We start from the raw sequence: 11,744 nt of genomic DNA on the forward strand, positions 1-11,744 counted from the left end.
GAGACGAGCTAGACGAGCTATTATCCTTGTCTTTAACTGGCATACCCATGGGACAATCTTTCTTCCAATGACCCACCTCACCGCATCCATAACATCCTTGAATTCTATGTTGCCTAATAGGTTTTGTTGCACCTCCTTTGATCGCATCGTCGAGCCACTGAAAACTATCACATTTGAGGTATTGACACCTCAAATATTTTCTTCCTGGGTTTTTTGACGTATTCGACACCATTACTTTACGAATACCATCGCAACTTCCATTTGTGCATGATGAATACATGAAGGGACAATCTAACGCCTCATGACCCTTCAAAAGGCATACCTGGCATTGTGTTTCCTACAAAAACATGTAGCAACTAGAGTTTGGTAAAACACCCCACTGTTAATAAAGTAATTAGTGAAGGCCCCCCAATTGAAATCGAACAGAATATGAATACCTGACTAGCAGAACCTGATTTTGTCCCTCCTCCCATTGTTTTCAGCATGAGTACTTCGACTAAACTTTGCTTCCCAAGATATACAGAGATTTGGCAAGGTGAAGGTGAATGGTTTGGGTTCGGGTTTATATAGAAAGAGGGTTATGACCGTTGGAGATGGATAGGGGTAAAGCTGGAACGATGTTCCAACAGCTATATCAAACATGGAATAGATCTGGACCCTCCATCGAAAACGCTATCTCTGACCGTCGGATTAGGATAAGGGTATTTTGGTCAGTGGGCGAGCGTGCGGTTCGCACGACGACTACTTCACGGCTGTTTCAACGGAAAAGGGACTTTGGGGGTTAACGCCTAAACGGAAATCATTTTAGGGGTGTCCCCCTAATATTGCTAAATTAATGGGGGTCATTGTCTAAAAAACCCTTATTTGTCTTCTATTTTAACAAAAGTTTCTGAAGTATCTCTGTTGTTTCAGTTGTTAATCAAAAAAGACTACAATTAGGGTGTATTTCATGACTTCAAAAGATTGATGATTATTATTTACGAACTGCATCATTATATTCTTATTATCTCATTGTTTTGTTGTTAAGGTTGTGTAATTTATGTGCCAGCCTATATAAGAAAAGGTCGAGCTTATGGCCCTGTTATTGATTGAATTTTGTAACAAACGTTTCTGAAGTGTCTCGGTTGTTTCAGTTGTTAAACAAAAAAAAGAATACAATTAGGGTTTATTTCATGATTTACATATTTCTTGATTGGGTGCTTTTTGCTTTGATTTGAATCATAAATTGGTTCGGAGGTTTTCGTTTTGATTTGATTTAGGTACTCAAGACGCACAAAGGAAAGGAAAGTTGGTTTTGTTTTGATTTGTTTACTTTATGAGCCAGGTACTAAAGCCCAGCCAAACCGGGTCAGACCTTTTCTTTAAAGTCAATTGTGTGTTTTTTTCAGAAATAGTTGATAAAAATTTGAGTTAATTCCTATTTGGCCCCTACTTTGTGACCAATTTCCTTTATGGCCCCCCTAGTTTTCATAAATTCAAATATGACCCGCTTTTTTTAGTATAAATGTCGTAAGTACCCTCCCTATATATACTTTTTCAAAATAAAGTTAATTATAACCCATTAAATTCCACCTCACTTCCACTCACATCTCTCTCCACCCCACATCTCTCTCCATCTCACATCTCTCTTTCCACCTCTCTCTCTCTCCAACTCACTTTTTTTCTCTCTCTCCAACTCACCTCTCTCTCTCTCTCTCTCTCTCTCGCCAACTCACCCTTGTCTTCTCAGGCGCCGGCCAGAGAATTTCCGGCCGCGACCTAAACATAAAAAAAAAAAAAAACTTTCTTCTCTTTTTAATTTTTCGGCTGGCGACCTTCGTCGGAGAAGATAAGGGTGAGTTGGGGAGAGAGAGAGGTGAGGTGGAGAGAGGGAGAAAAGTGAGTTGGACAGAGAGAGAGAAAAGTGAGTTGGAGGGAGAGATCATGTGAGGTGGAAGTGAGATGGAATTTAATGGGTTATAATTAACTTTATTTTGAAAAAATAAATATATGAATGGTACTCACGACATTTACACTAAAAAATGAGGTCATATTTGAATTTATGAAAAGTAGAGGCTCATAAAGGAAGTTGGTCACAAAATAGGGGGCCAAATAGGAATTAACTCTAAAAAATTTGGTTTTTATTTACCACTACACTTTTAATTTAGTCTAATTAATTAAAAGTAGAAATGAAAGGCAATAAAATTTTATAGAAATAAAAAAAAAATTTATTAAATTGAAATGAAATTAAAAGTTACATCAGAAAATGTTGATAAGTGGATCACTATAAATTAAGCACATTCCATTTTGATCCTTTGTTGTTAAATTGTGTTATTTGTAGTCCTGGTCTGTAAGGTCTTATTTTCTTTTGGACCATTTGTAACTTCATTCAGTTAATAGACTTTTGGTTCTAAAAAAAAAATAATAAATAAATTAAGCACATTCGAAAAAGGGTGTTGGCAGACAAAGAGAAAAGTTTCTAAAAACTTTAGAACTGTAGAGAGAGTGAGGTAATGGAAGACGGTCATTCAGGCGTTTCTCGACCAGATGGGACGAAAAGAAGGGTAAGTTATTTTTACGAACCAACTTAAGAGATTATTCTTACTATCCTGAGCATGATATGGAATTGATTCGTGTTCGTATAACTGACTTTTTACTGTTAATTAATCTTTCTGTTATTTATTGGCTTATAATTTGCAATTTTGTTATCTTGGACAGCTGCTTCTAATATGAAAAACATATTAATATATAATAATATTATAAAAATCCAGACTAATATGGTATATATATATATAAGTCATTAAAATAATATATATATATTGATAGTCATTTAATATAACAATATAAAATAGCTCCTCTGACTCATTAGTTAAATTTGTACTTCGAAAAACAATTAATATATATATATATATATATATATATATATATACATATACAAATTTAATATATATATACATATATACATATACTAATTTAATATATATATATATATATACATATATATACAAATTAAGTTATTATATATATTCTTATAAATTTTACTACTTTTGAAAGAAAGAGTTAACAATAACAACTTCTACATATATAATCATTTAAAAACAAATAATAATTTTAAAAACTTAAGTTTAAACTCTAATTCAAACTATCATTATTTTTATTGCTTTTTTTTTTTAATATTAACTACAACAAGTTGAGTTATACATATATATATATGGTTGCAATTTAAAAATAATAAATAATTTCAAAAGGAAGTTTAAGCTCTAATTTAAACTATAATTAATTTTACTATTTTTATACAAAAAAATATTCCAACAACAACTTGAGGAATATATGTATATATATATTTATGTATTCAATTGATGATTTAAATAGTATGCCTTTTTTGAAATCTAAACATTAATTAAACTATTTAAATTTAGGTGTTTTTGAAAGAAAATACTAACCACAACCTAGTTTTAATAAAAATTTGTAGGACATAATCCAATTGTATTGTACATAAATTAAACATTATAACTATTATTTAGGTTAGAAAAATATATAAAGCCTAAATTGTCATTTTGTGCAACTAATTTTTTTATTTTTTGTTTAAATTTTGAATTTATATAATTTTTTCTTGAGACAGTGGAATTATATGAAGTTTATATATTTACAAAGGATTTTTCATTATCTTTCGAAAGAGATTTACTTTCAATACCATAAAAAGATGATGTTTGCAATATTTCTTCTACCGACTGGGAAGGCAGGCAGCTAGGCGATCTACCGACTTATCCTGAATCTTCCAGAAGGATCTCAGTCGGTTACACATCTCAAAGTGTTTAAGCCAACTTGAACTCCATGTAACTAAAGGAGGAAACTTCTCCTCTAGAATCTATCACATCGGCAAAATATCTACGAAGGATCATTAAACTTAGGAACTTCCACTTATCAGATACGAGATAGACTCTAAGAGAAACCCTATATATTCAAGAGAGGAAACTTTCTCTTTGGTTTGACGGTAACCGCCTCACCACCGCCACTAATCATAGTTGGCCTAAAAAGGCCCCCCACATCATCCTTGACAGGACACGATCTCTTTACCTTAAAAAGATCACCCCAAAACTCAGAGTTCCCATATCTCGCCTCCAAACGGATCAATCAATATTCATTCTTTTACTGCAAAGAGCACCCTGACTGGCTTGAGCGTCGGAGCGGTTTTCGAACCCTTTGCAGGTTTCCCCCCTTGGGAAGCAGACGAACAACAACAGGAGCAAGGAGCAGGAGCAGGGAGCAAGGAGCAGGAGCATGAGCAGGGAAAGGAGGCAGAGCAAAAGTCAGGAACTTTAAGCCGAGCAACACCCAACTTAACAGAATAATCAAACATAACGGAGGCTGTCATGCATCAACTCCCGATTTCATGCTGATCTAACGGAAAGCCATTTTTTGACATCAGCATTTGGCGCTAGAAGGAGGGCATCTCCAGCAAAATCATCACTTCGGTAACCCGAACCCTATCTAAAACTTTTCAGACTAACTATTTCTTCGAGCCCTTCAAGCAAACATGTCTTCGGAGGAGCACATCCCGCGCAGGTCGCCACACAGACTCCGCAACACAGACGAGCTCATGACCGAGCTAGCTCAAGTCAAAGCTGACTACCTCCGGAGGGATGAGGAGGCGAGATAACTAGAGGAGAGGCTGAAACAAATACGATAAAGCTCTCTCTCTAACTCCCCATAACCTTTTTCTGTAAATCTCCTTGTTTGTCTTTGCTTCTCCGGCGAAGGGAGTACCCTTCGCCGGATCCCTTTTCTTTTCGTTTATAGTATTGTTATTTATTTGTTTTCCTCAATCAAACAAAACTGAACAGAGGGTTCTCTCTCTTCCATCATCTCTCCAACCAACACCTTCGAATTCTTAGATCAAGGTTTTGCGTTTCAATTAGGGTTTCCTTCTTCTTCTTCCTGTTATTATTGAGACTTTCTTCTAGATGAATATCCAAGTAGGGGTGGTGCTCTAATGGTTCCAAATTCCCTATTTAAATTACTCTTGGATCTACTGTTTCTGAGTTCAAAGTTGCTTAGGCACAGACTTCTAATGTGTCCAGCAGAACAACAAAGGTTGATGGCACTCAATCGGCCTCCGGGTCTATGAACGACAGATATAATGATGAAGATGATCATCACAATCATAATCAATCTAAATATAAGATTCTTCGCTTCAAGGAAATGGAGAAGGCTATAATCGGTGTTTCGTTCGACTTTATCTTCTTCATAGTGATGGATATGGTGGAGTGATGGAGGCGGTTATCCGGCGTTAAGGGCGGTTTTCCGACGACAATGGCTGTTTTCCGGCGACTATGGCGGTTTTCCGGCGTCAATGGCGGTTTTCCCGGCGACAATGGCGGTGTTTCGTTTGTTTAGTTTTTCTTTTTTCGTCAGACCTTTAGGGTCTCCTTTAACGGATCTTTAAGATCCTTTTGTCAGACCTTTAGGGTCTCTCTTCACGGATCTTTAAGGATCCTTTGTGTCTGTGTCTAGTCTAATTTTTTTCCCTTCATGAGGTCTTTGCATTTACACGTATGTAACTCTCATGAAGTTTTCAGAGGAGAGAAATTACAGATTATCATCCATGTAACATCGTGATTTAATCACTTATAAATGGAAATGGTCCGCGTGGTTTCAAAAAAAAAAACTGGAGGAGAGGCTTCATAAGGCAGAGACGGCAAAAAACGCCACAACACCAGAAAAGAGAGAAGAAGTAATCAGGAAGTATGCACGAACACTCTTCTCACCAGGCAACGCATTCTCTTTCGGAGATCTGACATTACAGCCAGGAGATCAGATGCGTCTGGAGATCATCCTGGAAGAATATGGAGTATTAGATCCCAACCGACCATACATCCCTAAAAAGAAGGGAATTGGCGAAGGATGCATGAACGACCCAACCGTTTGTGAGATACTCATACATTAGATAGGAGAGTTGACTCGAGAAGGGGAGAAAGAAAAGCTACGAGGACAAGCGATTATCCATCAACCTCCCATCTGTCAAGAAATTTTGGAATCTAAGAAGCCAAAAAACTTCAAATGTCCAGCACTAGATCACTACCACGGCTGGAGGATCCGGTAGTGTTCGTCAACAATTACACCTCACTAATGAACCTATATACGACTAACTAAAACGTATGGTATGTAGTCTTCGCTACAATCCTGAAAGCCCCAACCCAAGCATGGTATCAAGCACTGGCCCCTGGCTCAATCAAGTCTTTCGGACAACTCGCCCAGATCTTCTGCGACGCTTTCCGAGGAAGCACCACAATCAAGAGAAAGACCGACGAGCTGTTCAATGTAGTCCCAGGGAGAAGATAGACCTTGGAAAATTATTGGCAAAGATTTCGCAACTTCATGGTGCAAGTCCCCGACCTGGAACCAAAAGTCCCTTTTCGCAGCCTTGTTGAGAGGCCTCCGACAGGATGACGTCATCAGGGACATCTCCGGAAAAGAACCAGACACCCTAGCCGAGCTAATATAGAGGGTGCAACAACTTATTAGGAAAGAAGAAAACTACCAGCGGATGAAGGAGGTGGCCAACATCCTGTATGAAAGCAAACCGATCCGGAAGAAAGAACGAGAAGAAGTCAGGCCTCACAAGGAACGAGAGCGAAATAGAAGACCCAGATCTGATTTCGCCGCCTACACTCCGTTGGTAAAAGGTAGGGAGGAAATTCTACAAATACTCGTGGCAAAAGGAAAAGCAGAACTTTCCAGACCTAACGACGACAAGGACGAGTTCGGGCTCAGAGACATGACCGCATGGTGCGCCTTTCATCGAGGCTACGGTCACAAAACCGACAATTGTCGACATCTCAAGAATCTCATTGAAGAAATGGTTAGGAAAGGCGAGCTAGACAAATACATCCGAAATGAGCAACGATTCTACGAATATAAGAATAAGAGGTCAACAAACAGAACTGGAATTGGTTTCAGGCTAGATCCTGACGAGCAAAGCCCAACCGTCAAAAAGGCCACTAAGGGCTCAGATGAGCCCTCCGAGGTCATGAGAAATATCAACACTATCTCAGGAGGACCGACTTTCGGCGAGCTACCAAGGGAGAACAACGGAGATATGCCAACGAGGCGAAAAACTCGCCAATTCTGTTTATTAAACCCAGTGTAGAAACGCCGCCCATCGTCTTCACTGGCGACAACTTAGTAGGGGTAATAACCCCACACGTGGACCCGTTGGTGATAATGGTGGTAGTAGCCAATTGGAGGGTAGGGCGCATCCTAGTCGACACAGGGAGCTTTGACCGAAGTCATGAGCCGAACATGTTTTAAAAAACTCGGGGTAGGTCTTCATTATCTCAAATCATATAAGTCTTGCTTGACAGGGTTCGACGATAATCAGGTCGAAATCGATGGGACAGCATTGTTACCCGTGCTGATAGGAGAAGGAGAAACAAAGAAAGCGATATTGCTGAATTTCGCTATAGTCGACAAGATGCATGCCTACAACATTATACTGGGCAGGAACTTCCTGAGAGAGTCAGGGGAAATAATCTCCATGAACCACCTCATGATGAAATTCTCAATCCCGGGAACAAATCTTGTAGGAACGGTCAGAGGGAATCAAGTCAGGGAGTGCTACCTAATCTCTGCTCAGGGTTGCGAAGAAGAAACCACCAACCTGACCACCGTCGGAGTAGATAAAGTCCTCTATGAAGACCCTACAGCAAACATGAAGGACTGAAAACTGATGACCACATAGGTTACCATCAATCTTTTTCTTTTAACCTTGTGAATAAAGCCGTTAGGAAGAAGAAGTAGCGCTACAAGCTACATATTTTACTAATAAACAAAATATTTTAGCAAAAAGGCGATACTATAAAGGAGGAGTCCTAGTCAAACTCGTCTTACTTTGGCAAAAACAGGTAATACTGGTAGCTAAGGCAACGACCAGAAGCCTTAAGGAGCAGTCCTAGTTAAACTGAACTTCACTCGAGTAAAACGGACCCCTCACCAAGGTCCCAATGTCTTACGCCCAGAACTGGGAGGCAGCTAGGCGATCTACCGACTTAATCCCGAATCTTCCAGAAGGATCTCAGTCGGCTACACATCTCGAAGTGTTTAAGCCAGCTTGAACTCCACGTAACTAAAGGAGGAAACTTCTCCTTTAGGATCTATCACATTGGCAAGATATCTACGAAGGATCCTTAAACTTAGGAACTTCCACTTATCAGAGATCCGAGATAGACTCTAAGAGAAACCATAGATATTCAAGAGAGGAAATTTTCTCTTTGGTTTGACGGTAACCGCCTCACCACCGCCACTAATCATAGTCGGCCTAACATCGCCTTTAAAAAGCCCCTACATCATCCTTCATAAGACATGATCTCTTTACCCTAAAAAAATCACCCAAAACTCAGAGTTCCCATAACTCGCCCTCAAAAGGATAACCAATATTCATTCTTTTACTGCAAAGAGCACCCTGACTGGCTTGAGCGTCGGAGCGGTTTTCGAACCCTTTGCAGGTTTTCCCCCCTTGGGAAGCAGACGAACAAGAACAGGAGCAAGGAGCAAGAGCAGGGAGCAAGAGCAGGGAGCAAGAAGCAGGAGCAAGGAGCAGAGAAAAGGAGGCAGAGCAGGAGTCATGAACTTTAAGCCGAGCAACACCCAACTTAACAGAATAATCAAACATAACGGAGGCTGTCATGCATCAACTCCCGATTTCATGTTGATCTAGCGGAAAGCCATTTTTTGACATCAGCACGAACCACAAGTGAAAATCGAACACATAGGAAAAATCTTCGTTGGTCGCAAAAGTAAATGCTCCAAATCAAATCAAAAAAAGAAGTATACGGGTCTATTACAGAAGAAATTACAAACAAGTTACTTGAAGAAGACACGTGATCTTAAAAAATTGTCATGTATAAGAAAGGGCAGACAGGCCCGCCGAAGCCGAATCCACCAACACCGACTCCATGAAAAAATTAAGCAGAAGAAACAATTCCTCCACCACTCAAATCGTCCCCCTCTAGGAGGTTGGACATCAGGAATCATCTTTACTTAGCAAAGGAACCCAAATTGGTATCACGGGCCGCCATCTCCATATAGAGAACTCCACTTTTCGCCATCACCATTATAGATAAAAATTACTTAAAAAAACGTCAATTATAAACTCAAATAGGGGCCTCATCTTGAAATCTTAAGAATATGGGAGTTGAAGGAAAATATCAAAAGAAAAATTATTGAAGAAAGTTAAGTGTTGAAGAAAACTCAAGACCAAAGGAGGCTATTTATAGTTGAAGAAGAATAGCAAAGGCCTCCCCAAAACATATGAGATTGCATTAAAGAAGAGGAATAAAGTAACCTCGGTAACGTACTTAGTCATAATGACTGGGCGTCAAATCGCGGCTCAAGACTGACCAAGTCAGAGGAGGAAATTAATGAGACTCGACACGACTCGTTTTTCTACTTAACCAGAGGAGGCCACGTACCCCACGCATGCGAATGAAGGTATCGTGGGTAGTTGCCTAAGATATTAACGTTGAAAGCGCGTGATCAGAAGATCAGATCTGTGACGTCACGAAATCAAGAAGAAAAGCGGGAGGTTATACCCTAAGGCACGAGAACTGGAAACGTGTCACGCGGAAAACGATACGTGAGAACGTCCCTTAGAAACTACCACCTGGCCTGCTCCAGCTAAACATCCTCGACAAGCGAAAGTGCATCAGCGCAGTAATAAAAGACAAGGCTTCGAAGTAACTCAGTCGAATCCATCCCCGGAACAGGGAGCCTGCAAAATCAAAGGGACGACAGAGCTTCACGAAACAACTCTGGTCCAGGTATACCCATTATCTTCAGGGTTATTTAAGATATTTAATGTCAGAACTCGAGAGTCACTTCTACTCCTTGGTTTCTCTACTTTCGAATTAGGAGCGGCGAGACTCAGGATGATGCACAAAATGTCCAAACGACTGACGTCAAGAAGTCAAAAATAGAGCGGAAGTCCAACGGGTCAACCCGGCTTAAGGTAACAAGACTGTTGAACCCACGACGCTCCGCCACCTACGCCCCTAACTGGGAGGTCAGTCAGGATCAGCTAAAAGGTATCAGCCCTGTTTCGTCTACATCACGATCAGATTAGCCCTGAATCTCTAAAGGAATGAGGGGGTCTACGTAAGCTAGGTCGATGCTTCACGCCCTAAACTGGGGAGGCATAAGCGCACCGCAAGCTTACCGACTAAATCCCGGAATCTCCCTAAAAGATCCCAGTCGATTAAGGATCTTAAGTGTTTTAGCAAGCTTGGACTTCAAGGGTCTCAGAGGAGGAAACATCTCCTAGAAGATCTATCACCTCGGCAGGATATCTACGAAGTATCCTTGAACTTAGGAACTTCTATTTATCCTAGGTACAAGATGATCTATAAGGGAAATCCCAACCACGAATGATGGGAAACTTCCCCAAACGGTGGATCACAATCGCCTACTCTACGCCGTCTATCACAGTCAACCTAATTCAGCCTATCAAAGGGCCCCCATCGTCTTCCACAAGACAGGTTCACTTCACAGAGTTACCACAACTCGCCCCCAAAAGGTTCAATTAACATTCAATCTTTTACTGCAAAGAGCAATCTGACTGTCTTGAGCGTCGGAGCGATTTCCGAGCCCTTTGCAGGTTTTTTCCCCAGGTTTACAAGGAGCGAGGAGCAGGAGTAGGCGGAAGGAACCTCGATCAACTCAACATAATATTCAATCATAGCGGATGTTGTCATGCAACAAGTCTCTATTTCATGACTAATTAACGGAAAGCCATTTTTCGACATCAGCAGAAAGCTCTTTGCAAACTTAGATCACACCCAAGAATTCTTCTTTTCTTTTGGAAATTAGCTCATGGAATCCTACCTCTAAACTCTAATACAACAAAAATTATGATGAACCTATCTCCCAATTGTCAGAAGAAGAAACTGATACACACTTCATTTTCAATTGCAAAGTTGTTAAAGCAATATTATCTGGTGTTATTGCTTCTTTTAAAGGGTGGAGATTTCTACTTCATCAACTTTTAATAGTAGTTGATTTCAACACCTCTTAGCCTTAGATGCAGATTTGGACACATCGTAATCTCTTCGACTTACAGAGATCATTTCCACTACTCTTTGGTATATGTTTGGAAGTATAGATGTGACATCATTTTCAGATAAACATAACAAAATATGGACCAGCTTATAACTTCGTTTAGAATGTCAATTCATACACGAAAAACTCTCTTAAAATATCACTGAACCATCATCACTACAACATGACAGTGGAAAAGACCTCCTCTATGTTTCTTCAAAATCAATTATGATGTTTCCTAGGGGTGTACACGAGCCGAGCTTTTAACGAGCTGCTCGAGCTTGGCTCGACTATTGCTCGTCTTTGACTCAAAGATTAACGAGTACGAGCTTAACACGGACCCAAAATCATGCTCGCTTATGTAAATGAGTCGAGCTTGATCATTCTTTAGTGTATCCCGAGCTACTCGTGAACAACTCGTTTAACTACTATTATAATAGTGTAGTACATAATTACCTAATAGTATTGAAACTTGTACATGAAATATCAACCATTAAAAGGTTATTAGAATAACAATCATTAATCATTATTATTGTATGTGACAAATGATCATTAAAGTATTTTGATCATTTGGAAGTTGCTTTAATTTGAAGTATTTTGATAAACGAGCTTAAAACAATGTGAGCTCGAACTCGAGCTCGAGCTCTTTCAAACTTATATGAGCTGAACTTGAG

Source organism: Eschscholzia californica, unplaced genomic scaffold, assembly GCF_041429995.1.
Source record: "Eschscholzia californica isolate CP2 unplaced genomic scaffold, dmEscCali1.0.p SCAF_1, whole genome shotgun sequence".
In the NCBI taxonomy this organism is placed as follows: domain Eukaryota; kingdom Viridiplantae; phylum Streptophyta; class Magnoliopsida; order Ranunculales; family Papaveraceae; genus Eschscholzia; species Eschscholzia californica.